Source organism: Triturus cristatus, chromosome 1_2, assembly GCF_964204655.1.
Source record: "Triturus cristatus chromosome 1_2, aTriCri1.1, whole genome shotgun sequence".
NCBI lineage: Eukaryota > Metazoa > Chordata > Amphibia > Caudata > Salamandridae > Triturus > Triturus cristatus.
In genome coordinates this window covers 961,098,305-961,112,991 of record NC_140580.1, presented here as the reverse complement: position 1 = coordinate 961,112,991, position 14,687 = coordinate 961,098,305, and positions in this window count along the sequence as shown.

Genomic DNA, 14,687 nt, shown 5'->3' with positions numbered 1-14,687 from the left:
CTTTAGCAGAGGCGCCATATGGCATTCCTCATGCTTGATCGTAATCACTTTCACGGCTGCGGGCAGGAAGCCCTTCTAATTTGTCTGTGTATTCAACAAAAATTCTAAACCATGAAAATTTCAACTCCTAAATGATGAGTGATAATCAGTGTTGTTTGAGAGTCCCCCCCTCCCCATTCTGAAAACAAGTTATTTGACCCTTCCATGTCCAGCAACATCGACATTCCACATGAACATTCATCACTTTGAAAGCGCCTTCAGAAAAATTGCAGTAAAATGCCATCGTACAACTAAGGGGCTGTCCATTATAAAAAAAAAGGTGTGCAAATGCTTTGTATATCGGTGTCCCACAGTTGTTGCATTTAACCATCGGCACCGAAAAACATCTGGGACAGTATCTTAAAAGTAAACAATGTTCAGACAGCCATCTGGACAAAACTGCAGGCAAAAAATAAAGCATAACCATATGGAAAAACAGATTTTTAATCTCCACTTCAGCAGTACAGGATGACAAATGTCATCCCCGGATCTGTCCACGCTTCACTGTGCTGTGCTTCGCAGCACCAGCTGGCTCTCCTTGCACAGCCACCAAATATGGGCAGCGTTGCCACAGCGGACCATGGCTGCAGGACAAACTCAATAAAGCTTTCCACTGTGTGGTTAAATGGCAGCTTCACACAAGTAGCGAGGAGGACCCGTTTGTCTTGTCTGACATGAAAACAACTGAAACACAAAACCAATTCTAACAAAAGCTCATGTTGTCCTTGAGCCTGGAGGAAACTTACCTTGATAAATGAAATAATTTTAAAAATAAAAACAATAAAATTACAAGCAAAAGGACAAATAATGATGTCCCCACTAGAAATTAATTGCTGAAAATGTTATAACGAGGGAAACAACCAAAGATGTTTATTTTCCCCAAGTAATGTCAAGCTTTGCAAATATAGAACGTATTTTATTCGTTTTGTTGCTTTTAATGCAGTCCTCCTAGCCTCAAAACATACAAATCACTGCTAAACAGACAACAGCACGTACCGCTACCACTCACGATTCAAAGAGTGCTTTGTTCCGCAACAATATTGAAGTAGTGTCGTATGTTGCAAATACAAAGCCACATAAAAAAAGCAATTAGCAACACCATCCGTAAAAGACCAAGGCACACAGTTGGGTCAAGTTTAGGGTGACCAGATTATCATAACAACAACCATGGGCATTGCCAATAGGTTTCGCTATTGGGACCTTATAAGTGTTCAGTTATCCAGCATAATATCCTTGGTGCAACAACATCAACTGTTGCATGGCTAAACACTTATAAGGTCCCAATAGCAAGACCTATTGGCTATGCCAATGCTGGTTGTAATATGCAATACAGTTGGAATAAAGGAAATGATGTGTAAGGCAGTAGCCGTGGCAAACTCTTTGCGTAATCAACTTGTGACAGATATGGAAAAAACAGGTCCCAACCTTGGAAAAGGATTTGAAAGGAAAATGGAACCTCAAACTCAAAAACTCCCAAATGTTCAAATCTGTTTTCTGTTGGGTTTTTGTATTGAAGTCAACACAGTGATCCAAAAGGGCAGACAGGAGGAATCTAGTGCAAACTTGGACTTCCAACTCACAACCCTCACAATTACTTTGAATAACTCTTGTTAGTCAACCATTGAGGCTTCAAAGAACTCATGGACAGACGTTTCCATTAGTGTCCCCAAACCGCTCAATGATTCGGGCACAAAATAAGTGCCCAATTCGCTTTCAGTAGTGGGCGTTATCCCTAGTCCCTGCAAGAAGCCAGGAATTGGGCATGTCCTAGAGGCACACATTATAGGAAGGTCTTCCCTTGATCATCCCCCTAAACAGAGGAATCTCCTGCGTTTCCCTTATCTTTACCTACAGAGCTGTACCATCCTCCAGTTGAGTTCCTTATCGGTGTCTATCTGGTGGAAGTGGTCAGATTTATGGATGAAAGTGACATCCTAGTAGGGACACTGAAATAGGTCTTGCTTCTTTATCTTTAAAGGAGAAAAAAAACAATTCATGGGGAAACAATACTAAGAACTCTGAAGACAACACAGCAAAAAGTTTTTGAAACCTTCTCCAAAGCCCTTTATCAAGAGTCTAATAAACCCCGTGAAGATCTTTCATTGCATCCGGTGCCTGCTTGTGGATCTGGGTCTCTCTCTTGACATCACATTACCTAATCCTATAACTCTATTGCCTACCTTTTGTGAAGACTAATTGATCTCTCTCAAGTAAGTTGTTCATTATACACAATTATCCAATCCCAACTCTTAGTCAGGGGTTTAATGCCTATGTATAAAGAGATATGAGTAACTATGAATAGATATGTGTTGGATTCTAGGGGTCAGGATACTTACTGTAAGGCAATCTGGCTTCTCTCTCTGTAATGCTATCCTTGTGTTTGCTGTAGAGGTGAGTCCATCCTAGCATCTGGATACTCAAAGCATGACACTTAGCACAGTAATGATTGCGGCTTTGTATGGTTCACTGATACATGCACTGACAAGTTAATTCCCGTTGCCTTTTGATTTCAGCTTTCCTGTCTCTGCAGACCAGTAATTAACTATTTTTGTCACATGCCTTTAGGTTATACACAGTTACATTAATTATTTGTCCGTCTTAATTATGACATTTTTTTGCCTCTAGATTCATTTGCATGCCATAAAGTTATTTTTTTAACAAAAAAAAATGTTAACAAGTGTCTTGTCTCTCTCCTTTTCAATCAAACTGCAAAGCCATTAGCTCAATAAAAATGCATACATTTAACAAATACACCCATAGGTATGTGCGAAGACATACACGCCCATTAACTCCCCACAGATCCGTTGCATGCTCCTGTCCCTCACCATATGTGTTATCCTCCTCGTGTCTACCTTCTTGCCCTCCATTCGGCTATCCGAAGCATTCCATTGCAGGGTCCACAATGCTACTTGTGAGCGTGATGCAACTTTTAATAAATAATAGATAGTTACGTCTAGAAGAGATCATCAATCTAGGAGGAACCCCGAGATGTATTCAACTGTTCTTGACAGAGAGACAAAGTGGCTGACTGGACGGCTTCCAGCATGGTGTTTTTTTTTTTTTTTTTACTAGTGTTGAGTTTCAGGTGCATTTACTGTGAACATCTCGTGGAGGGAACAGTGGGACTAGCTTGGAGCACGGGTAATATTTCCCCCTGCAAAAACTTTAATTTCGCCCTCTGATCATGGTGTCCTTCTTGCCTATAACACTCAAAATGAAAACTCCATATAGCACCATCTGCAGCGTCACTGGGTTTATTCTTCAGGGTTACAGAAAGACAACCACAGAAGAGGAACAAAAACTGCAAACCTGCACGAGGGGGAAGAGAAAAGATGTCCTTGTTTAACTTTAATAAAAGCATAAAATGATGGTTGACTGCAAGAATTATATTCAACATTACTGCTAAAACATAAGTGCTGATTTTTGACATCTGTACTACCCCATTAAAAAAAAACCCCACACAAAACATGACATTGGCAAACAAAGAGAGAGAAGGTGCTGGATTATCGATCTGGGGTAAGGTTCTATGGCCAATCAACAAATAAAGTCTCTCAAACCACTTCTATGCAAGAGGAGTCTCTGATCACCCTACCTGGCATGTTTTCAGTGTGCCCTTCAGCTGCCAACAGAGACACTGACAGGGACGGTACCTTTTAAAGGAATATAGAAAATCAATACCAATGTAAGGCTGAAGCCTGGGTTCCCTAACAGACTAGCAGAAAGGGAATTAAATAAGATCATGCAGAGGCCCTTTCAACATGGCGGCCCACAGCAGTGGCAGGACACAAGTCAGCAGTTTTAGGAAAGAATGAAAGTCAACAGACTAGAGCATGCCAGACGCTTCAAACAAGGTTTCATTATATAGAGCTCCATATTGCAATTCTACAGCTTCCAATAGCTGTAAATTAAGAGGTGTCTGTTACACAAGTGAATGGTGTGGAATTTATTCCGCTTCGAAAAACGGGAGGCTAAGTTGGCCTTGCCAGGATCTGAACCTGAAACTTCTTACCCAAGAAAGAAAGAAAAACATTGATCACGCCACTCCAGCCAGCATCAGGAACGGATATAATCAACCATTTTAGATGCGGTTGGGCACATGCACCCTGGAAGCATAAGAGCTCATTGCGATGGAAACTAGAGGGCAAAAACTATCAGGTGGGGCAAAAATGTAGCTGGCAAACGGTGTAGAACCTGCCACTGCATTAGGTCAATCTTTTGATTGGACCACAAGGGATTCCAAATGCTTTGGTGAATCTGGCTTTTAAATACTAAACGGTGGACCAAATCTCTGCCTGAAAGATTTAAACTTGGAGGTGGAAAACCAAATGCCAGACAATTCCACTAGATAGCTGAATGATGGATAGCATGCGGTTAAATACCATTCAAGCTGAAAAAATAAACAGCCATTTAAATTGAAAGGGACAAGGGCTACCTAAATGTTTAGGCTTAATCACTTCTCCAGTGCAGACACCGATCTTTCTATCCAACCTTAAGCACAGATGACACAAACAAGTCACATCTTACTAGTGTCTGGAGACAGGATCTGTCTGTGAGACTCACCAGCACGCTCACTCAAAACATGCTTCCACAGAATCCCCCCAGCCATTCTAGTCATCCTCTAAAGCAGGGGTACTCACAAACTTTCTCTTGGGGGCCAAATTTACAGTGTGGTTTGTGGCCGAGGGCCGCACCTTGGGGGCAGGGTCATGGGGTGGGGGCGGGGCTAGAGCAACAAAAAAAAAAAACTGTGACCATGAGGTGGAACACAGGCCCCTGCAGCAGACGCCTTCGTCCACGGCGCAACCGGATCCGGCATACACATCTCGCTCTCCCTCCCTCCGTCTCTCTGCCTCCCTCTCTCCGTCTCTCTGCCTCCCTCTCCCTCCCTCCCTCCCTCCCTCCCGTCGCCCTCCCTCTCCCCCTCTCCCGTCGCCCTCCCTCTCCCCCTCCCCCGTCGCCCTCCCTCTCCCCCGTCGCCTTCCCTCTCCCCCGTCGCCTTCCCTCTCCCCCGTCGCCTTCCCTCTCCCCTGTCGCCCTAGCCCTCTCCCTCGCCGTCTCCCACCCTCACCGTCTCCCACCCTCTGTCTCCCACCCTCTGTCCTCTGTCTCCCACCCTCTGTCTCCCACCCTCTGTCTCCCACCCTCGCCGTCTCCCACCCTCGCCGTCTCCCACCCTCGCCGTCTCCCACCCTCGCCGTCTCCCACCCGCCGTCTCCCACCCTCGCCGTCTCCCACCCTCGCCGTCTCCCACCCTCTGTCTCCCTCTCCCCATCTCCCTCCCCCTCTTCCCCTAGCTCTCCCCCGTCGCCATCCCTCTCCCCCGTCGCCATCCCTCTCCCCCGTCGCCTTCCCTCTCCCCCGTCGCCCTAGCCCTCGCCGTCTCCCTCCCTCGCCGTCTCCCTCCCTCGCCGTCTCCCACCCTCGCCGTCTCCCACCCTCGCCGTCTCCCACCCTCTGTCTCCCTCTCCCCATCTCCCTGTCTCCCTCCCCCTCTTCCCCTCCCTCTCCCCCGTCGCCATCCCTCTCCCCCGTCGCCATCCCTCTCCCCCGTCGCCCTCCCTCTCCCCGTCGCCCTCCCTCTCCCCCGTCGCCTTCCCTCACCCCCGTCGCCTTCCCTCACCCCCGTCGCCCTAGCCCTCTCCGTCTCCCTCCCCCTCCCTCTCCATCTCCCTCCCCCTCCCTTCCTCTCCCCCGTCGCCTTCCCTCTCCCCCGTCGCCCTAGCCCTCGCCGTCTCCCTCCCTCGCCGTCTCCCTCCCTCGCCGTCTTCCTCCCTCGCCGTCTCCCTCCCTCGCCGTCTCCCACCCTCGCCGTCTCCCACCCTCGCCGTCTCCCACCCTCTGTCTCCCTCTCCCCATCTCCCTGTCTCCCTCCCCCTCTTCCCCTCCCTCTCCCCCGTCGCCATCCCTCTCCCCCGTCGCCATCCCTCTCCCCCGTCGCCTTCCCTCTCCCCGTCGCCTTCCCTCTCCCCCGTCGCCCTCCCTCTCCCCCGTCGCCTTCCCTCTCCCCCGTCACCCTCCCTCTCCCCCGTCGCCTTCCCTCTCCCCCGTCGCCCTAGCCCTCTCCCTCCCCCTCCCTCTCCCTCGCCGTCTCCCTCCCTCGCCGTCTCCCACCCTCGCCGCCTCCCACCCTCGCCGTCTCCCTCCCTCGCCGTCTCCCACCCTCGCCGTCTCCCACCCTCGCCCCCTCGCCGCCTCCCACCCTCGCCGCCTCCCACCCTCACCGCCTCCCTCTCCCCATCTCTCTCCCTCCCCGTCTCCCTCCCTCTCCCAGTCTCCCTCCCTCTCCCAGTCTCCCTCTCTGTCTCCCTCTCCGTCTCTTTGCCTCTGTCTGTCTCTGCCTCTGTCTGTCCCTGTCTCTGCCTATCTGTCTCTGTCTGTCCCTGTTAGTCTCTATCTCGATCTGTCTCTGTCTCTCCCTACTGCCCTCTGTCACCCTCTGTCCCCTTACCCGACTCTCACACCCTGCTGTTCTCTTGTCATTCTTTGTCAACTCCCCCCCCCCCCCCTAGCTTGTGTGGCAAATGACATTAAGAGACCATTTGCATGATAACGAGGCTTTGTTGGATTTCATCTCTTAGCGCCCCAGCAGCTCCACTCGGACTATCGCTTGAATCCCCGGGCCCCACAGAGCAGTCTGTGTTTGCTGACACTGTTAACAAAAACACACGGTACAATGTCTGCAAGGTCCGCGGGCTGCCAAGAAAGGCTTGCCGGGCCGTACTATGAGTACCCCTGCTCTAAAGGCCAACGCTGAGCTGGTTTATACCACTTACCTATGGAAACAAATGGCTACCTTGTTAAAGTGCAAGATGTTTAACCAATTTTCTTGCGTCAACCAATGGAGACTTTGTCCAAAGTACGTAAAACTCAGACATATCTGCATTTTGGCATCATTTATAATCATAGGAACAAGCTGTATAGTTTTGTGAATTAGCTTTAACATTTACTTAATTTAGCTTTTACTGCAACCTCCATTTTACTACACTTCTCATATTCATTGTAAATTTACATTTGCTATGGTGTTCGGGATAATTTTGACCACTGGCCTATTTTTACTCAGTTTTGTGTAAATGTTAACATCCACAACCTATGACAAGATTACGCTTAAATGCACTTGCTGGAGCAGAGTTTTCTTTTAGAAAATTCATGGGCTTTTGAAGCTCTGGCATGTCTATGCGTAATTTATTAATAATTAACAATTAATTATTTGTCTTGTGCAAGTGTGATTCGATTAATCAATCCGTTTGTTCTAACATAAGAGAGAGTTATACGAGGGTTAGCTTATTTGTGCTGTTCTTGTTTAATAATAACGTGCAAGTTTTCATGTTTAAACGTTGCTGTGTGCTATTTATTTTAAGCACAAAACGTTGTCTGAATTAATGCTTTTTATGTCGCAAAGCTAGATAAATACATACACATAAGGGTATTAGTGGGGTTAACACTGTTTAATCATTATGCTGTAGTAACGTTTATTTTGTCTCTTTAATTAAGATGGTCTATTGTGGCCTATGAAGGCCTTAATCGAGCTGACAGTATTTCGAAGCCTGGCTGTGGCATATTCTGTGATGTGGCAAGGGAGACCCCTGCTGGAAAAAGGTCGAAGACAACTGACCATGGTCCTTATTGTAATTTTCCATGAGGACATCAGCAGTTTGGAGGATCTCCAAAGAAATGGAACGTCCTTGGCAAACAAAGGAGCTTCAGAAACGAACAATGTACTGTGGCCCGGCTGCCGAGGGAAGTTGAACAAGTTGGATACTTTGATAGTTTCTTGGTTCCTGTTCCGTAGTTCACGTCTTGTGACTTTTCCTGAGCGAAGATTTTCAGATGTAGCAATATTACATCCCTTCCTTCTCGCTCTGCTCAGTGATACAGTTTATTCTGCCAACTTTATGTGTGTTTCCATTGTATTTTTATTATAAAAACTGTTAGCTTAGGGAGGGATCTTGCCACCCTTTTGCCACTTGCCATTTTACCTTTGCTGCGTGAACTTGCGTTGCTGAGGATCGATGCTGAGGGACTTCGTCTTGAGAGACTTTACCGAGAGACTTGTCCTGACCCGTTCTGACACTTAGAATAGGTAACTATGAGAAATGATTTATTCTGATTGATTTACTTTGACTAATTTTAGATAAAGCAATATAACTTTTAAACATGGTGTTGAATTTCCTTTCTTGTCAATTATTGTGTACATTTTGATCATTATTGTATAGATTGTATAGAGTATGTTTAAGGACAACCACTATAATCAGGTCCTATCGTCCTAGATATAGATGCAGGGTGTTTAGGTGTTTCCTTCCACAGGTTTATTGCTGATAGAGTATTTGAGCGTATGTTAGTGAAATGGGCCCTAGCGTATGATGAATGTATGTACGTGTAACTGTGTGATTACTCTATCCGTGGTAGTGGGCATATTTTAGATACCCTGATCTCTATCAATTTCTCTGGTAGCAGAGGATGGTTATAGATGGTTGTCTTGATCTGATAAGATAAGATTGCTTGTATATTAGCTTATTGATTATTGATTTATTTTTGATGATATTGGTATATGTACTAATACTATATGTTGGAGTCGTCATGTTGAGTTATATGTAGTGCTTCTGGAATTTGGAAGCTGTTGTAGCAGTTCCGTAGTAGGGCAGAGGGAAGTATATGCTGCTCTCGGGAAAGACGGGATTGTAAGGAATAACGTGTGACAATTGAAGTTGCGCGTTCACATTGTCTGGGTTCGGAATCAGTGACATTATCGTATGTTACTACTAGAAAATATTTCTGGTATATAAGGAGTGTGTATCGTAGTGAAGGTTATCTGTGAAACTCTGGTCTTAAGTCCCAGGGATCCGTAAGGATTGCCGTTAAAGCTTATTGCGGGAGGAGTAATAGGTATTCTCTGAGCTTGTTTGAGGAACTGGGCAGAGGTAAGCTGCTTAGTTGATGTATGTATGTTATAATTCTGTAGTAGGACAGATTGTGCGCTGTTCTCGAAAAGCAGGATTCTGTGTGCATGTACTATATTTTTCTTGTATGAATGTGCGTGAATGCATATACATTTATTGATTGTAAGACTCTTTGGATACGTCCTAGAGGAAACAGTTATGAGATGTATGTAAGTTTGTTGATTCTTGAGAAATAGACTCTCTTTTACTATTCTGTGGTTAGCGAAGCAGACAATGGAGAAGTTTTTATGTTGTAACTAATAGATTTTGTAGAAATTTTGACACGAAGTCTACTAAGAGTTTTTGTAAAGGAGGGGTAGACGAGTGACACAGACAGGAGACAGAGACTGCAGCGGCTGTTGACGTCAGAAGGTCCGCGCTCTGATTGGATAGCGCTAGGATTGGTGCGTTAGTGTGAGTCGCGCAGGGATTGGAAGAGCTGTTTAGTGACGTAGACGCTCCAGGATTGGTGCGTTAGTGTGAGTCGCGCTGCTATTGGTTGAGAAACTCGTATTGTATATTTATAATACGGAAAGAGTAGAGAGTTTTAGTAAGCGCTAAAATGTATTATCAAGAGGAGAAAAGTGGTTTACCAAGGATAAAGAGGTTAAAACGAGAGAGGGTGAATGGTTACCTCCAGCGAAAACACCTGCATCCTTCATGGTTGCGAAATATGGATTACATACCTGTATATGGTTGCAGAATTGGGTTAGGTATACTAAAGAAGATGGTGTTCTAGCATTTCCAGAACATGGTTCATTTAATTTGGCCGTGTTGAGACATTTACGGGAAAAGATGGTACGTTTGGACCCGAAGCCGAGACCTACGCAGTTCGAGGCTTTAGTGGAATGGGAAGAGGAAGTTCATGAGCGAGAAAAGCAAAGATCTGGAGGGTATTACAGGAACATGTTTGGAAGGAGACATGATCGTGAAACACATCATGATCGGATGAAAAGATGGCGAGATGTTAATATGACGGAGGGATTATATCCAATGAGAACAGTTGAAGTTTCTGCTCCTTCTGTAGAAAGGGTTCCTGAGTCAGATATGAGAAGATATGGAGAGTATGAGGATGAGGTCTTAAATGACATGATTTACAAGAGACCACCTCCATATAGACCAGAACCAGATGAGAGTACACCAGTTGTTTCTCCGATAAGAGATACAGTCTGTATTATTGAGAAAGAAAAAGTGACACCTGAATCAAGAAGTAATAGTTCTTTCAGGGAGAGAGAGAATCGAAGTAGTGAGGAAAATGCCAGAAAATTAGCAAAAACGACAACAGAACTGACTGAGAAAATTAGGGAGTTAACGAAGAATCTGGAAGCTGTTACGGTGCCTGTAACAATAGGTCCAGTTATGCCTGTGTTTGACAAACAGAGAGCAGGTGAGAATGGACTAGTAATTCCATATGTTGGGAATAACCTAACGAATTCAGTTGGTCCTTCAGGAGATTCAGATAAAAGAGCAGAAAGAAGTGACCTGAGACAAACAAGACATGACACATGTAGTGAACTATTGGATGTTAGTGAACCCAGTTGTTCAGGGATGCCAATTCTAGAACCGCAGAAAAAGGTGGTTCCAGTGAGAAAAACTGCTGAAATAACAGTTGATGATTTGAATGATTGGATGAAGGTTCTTCAGAAAAAGGATAAAGATTCACAAGTTATTGATGTGGTTAAGTTACGTATAGAACTAGAAGAGCTTGTGACAGGAACAGTTCCAACAGAAATTCTGAAGAGTCATCATGATGGTGAATTAATGTTTATGTGTAAAAGCATAACATGGAGAGCAAGAAATACTCATGATAGACTAAGAGCGATAGCAAATGAGCAAGGAGTTGACATTGATAAAGTAAAGGTTTTGCAGAAAACTTACAGGATGGATTTCACAGAGAAAGACATTGAAAATTTGAATGTTTCTGGTAGAACAGGACAGATTAAAGAAATGGTGGCATTATTGCGAAGATGGGGTGATGTAGAAAAGTTGAAGGATAGGTGGTATAAGAAAAGAGAGGAATCTGAAGATAGAATAACTTATTCAGCATTTCCAGTGAGAGAAAAGGAGAAACCAGTGGAGCATTATCCTATGAGAGAAATACCTGGAGGAGGATATGTACATGTTCCATGGACCAGACAGGATATTTTATCATTTACGAATGATTTCCCTCGATTGAGAGAAAAGCCCGTCAAGTGGTATAGGCAGGTAGATAGGTTTGTGAAGTTGTCAAAAGTGCTGTGGGTTGACCTGAATAGTCTGTTTGATATAATTGTTCCAGCAGACTTGTGGACTGAGTGTAAAATAGTTGTGAGTTGGCCTACTATGGAATATCCAAGAGATTCAAGAACAGGGGCACCAGATCCAGAAGTAATGAGGAAGTATGATCAGGTGATGGTATACCTGAAGAGTAAAGTTCCTCCAAAAGAGACAGACTGGGTTAAGATAGATCGAACACAACAGGAAGCAAAAGAATCAGTTCATGCTTTTTACGAAAGGTTGATACTGGCTTTTAAACAATTCAGTGGAGATGAACACCTGGGTGACAAGGATTTGAGTCATTTTGTATACAGATTTGTATATGGTTTAAGACCTGAAATTGGTGAGAGAATTCGTGAGCACACGGTGGATTGGCAGAGTAAGAAAGTAGATGAGATTCTAAGACATGCAAAATACTTCAGTGATGAAATTGAAGCAAAACAAAGAAAGCTGAAAGAGAAAGCAATGTGGGCACAAGTGAAAGTTGCAGAAAGACAGGAAGCACAGTTAGTGGAACAGGCGAATAATCCAGGAAATAATGCAGGAAATAGACCCAGATATGCAGGAAAGGGGAAAGGAAGTCTTGAGGAAGCGAAGAAAAAGTTCCCTTGTCACAACTGTGGCCAGCTGGGACATTGGAGATCTGAATGTCCTAATCCACCATTAGTGAATAATGAGGGTAAATCCTTAAATCAACAGGTGCAGAATGAAGGGAATAACCAGCAGCAACAGCAACAGAAAGTTGTGAGACAACAGAGTCAGGAGCCAAAACCGCCCTTGCCGCAGAATAGAGGGGTACAAAAGTACAATCAGGACTCGGGATTCTTCAATGATGAGCAGGTAAACAAACCAAGACGTTCTAACAAAGTACAGCAGTACTTGTTAAAGAGTGAAGGGAGTGAGTCTGAGGGTGATTATTTACGGTGCCGAAGAGAGGAGGAAGAGTGCATACTTGGTGCAACTCTAGAAATAGACCAGGCAGGACCATTTGTAGATGGGAAAATAAATGAGGAGAGTGTTACTTTTTTGGTAGACACAGGTGCGACAAGATCAACTGTCAGGTCAACAGATGTTAGAAATCTTCCTCTCTCGGATGAAGCAATCCAAGTAGTTGGTGTAGCCAATACACAAATCAGAACTCGTCTTACTGAACCAGTAAGAGTACAGATAGGGAACTTTTCAGACATGCACAGATTTATTGTCTGTGATACGAGTCCAGTGAACCCGTTAGGTAGGGACTTATTGTGTAAGATGAATTGCACAATTTTTTGTACACCAGATGGAATAGCTTTTGAGACACCAGATGATGATGTTTTCTACCGAATGACTCTAGAAAATAGAGAAAGTGAGTTAATTGGTGCATTTGCTGTGTTCAATCCGGAGGATTTGCCTCAAGAGCTGAGAGACACAGTGAAAAGAGCAGTTTGGGATTTTACTGGAGAGGATGTAGGATTGATGAATAATGTAGATCCAGTGAAAATTGCAGTGAAAGAGGGAATTACATATCCTAACATTCCTCAGTACAAAATGACACCAGAAATAATTGAAGGGATAACTCCTATAATTGAGAAAATGATTCAGCAAGGAGTTCTGAGAGAACTACTGAGTAATCCGTGTAATTCACCGATAATGGGACTGAAAAAGCCCAATGGCAAATTTAGGATCGTACAGGATCTGAGAAAAGTTAATCAAATTGTGGTGGCATGTTGTCCTATTGTGCCAAATCCATCAGTGATTCTGTATCAAATTCCACATGATGCTGAGTGGTATACAGTGATTGATTTGTGTCATGCGTTCTTTTCAATTCCATTGCATCATGACAGCCAGCCGATTTTTGCATTTAGGTTTGGCCAGCGTATTTTAGCATGGTGTCGAATCCCACAGGGGTATACGGAGAGTCCTTCGATATTCAATCAGTTATTGAAGAAATCGTTGGGGAGTTTGATTATGCCCGAAAACTCAGTGTTAGTGCAGTATATTGATGACCTACTGGTGGCATCAAAGACACGTGAAGCTTGTGAAGTAGATACCATAGCTTTACTGAATCATCTGGCAGATGGAGGGTTAAAGGTATCTCCAGCCAAATTGCAGTTTTGCAAAAAAGAGGTGCATTATCTTGGACACAATATTGAAAAAGGTCTGAGAAAAGTGACTACTGACAGGATCAGAATAATCAGAGAAATGAAAGCTCCAAAAACCCAGAGAGAAGTGAGAATGTTCCTGGGTATGGTGGGTTATTGTCGTCAGTGGATAATTAATTTTTCTCTGATAGCAAAACCACTGATTAAGCTGACGAAAAGTGAAATGAAAGATCCATTAGATCTGGATGCAGAACAATTGGCAGCATTTGAAGAGCTCAAAAGTAAAATGTGTGAGGCTCCAGCTTTGGGTATGCCTGACTATGCGAAAGAGTTCGAGTTGTACTGCAGTGAGAGAAATGGATGTGCACTTTCAGTGTTAATCCAGAAACATGGACAATTGAGAAGGCCTATTGCATACTTCTCATCGACACTTGACCCTGTAGCTGTGGGTTTACCGGGTTGTCTAAAATCTGTGGCTGCAACATGCAGAAGCCTGGAACAAAGTGAGGGGATCATAATGGGATATCCTGTAAGGGTATTCGTACCTCAAAATGTGGCAATTCTTTTGACAAGAAGCAGAACTCAGCATATGTCACATAGTCGGCTGACTAAGTACGAAAAAGTGATTCTGGGAGCTTCAAATGTGACTCTTGAGAGATGTGTGAATGTGAATCCAGCAACACTCTTGCCGGATATTGAAAATGTGGGTATAAAGATGGAAGATGATCATGATTGTTTGGATGTGCTTGAGTATTGTACAAAACCGAGACCAGACATAAGGGATATTCCCTTACCTGAGAATGACCATGTGTTGTTTGTGGTTGGATCATGCCTGAGGAATGATGATGGTGTGCTATGTGCAGCATATGCAGTGTGCAAAGTTTCAGAGGTCATGGAAGCATCACCATTGAAAGGAGTGAAATCTGCGCAAGTTGCTGAATTAGTGGCATTGACAAAAGCTTGTGAGATTGGGAAAGATTTGAGAACAACCGTGTTGACTGATAGTCAGTATGGATTTGGAGTGGTGCATGACTTTGGCCAGTTGTGGCTGCAAAGAGGTTTCTTGACATCGGGTGGAACTCCGATAAAGAATGCTGAATTGATTGGAAAATTGCTTGAGGCGATACAGCTGCTTGAGGAGTTAGCTGTTGTAAAATGTGCTGCCCATGGTCCAGGGGATGATTTTATCACGGTTGGAAACCGTTACGCCAACGATGTGGCGCAGTATTGTGCTAAGACAAATCAGTCAATTAATCGGGACAGAATGGAGGAAATGTCTTTTCTTTCTGTGATGTTTACTAATGTCCTAGAAACGTGGGATGAAGTAAAGCAGTTACAAGATGAGGCAGGAGAAGAAGAGAAACAAGATTGGGTA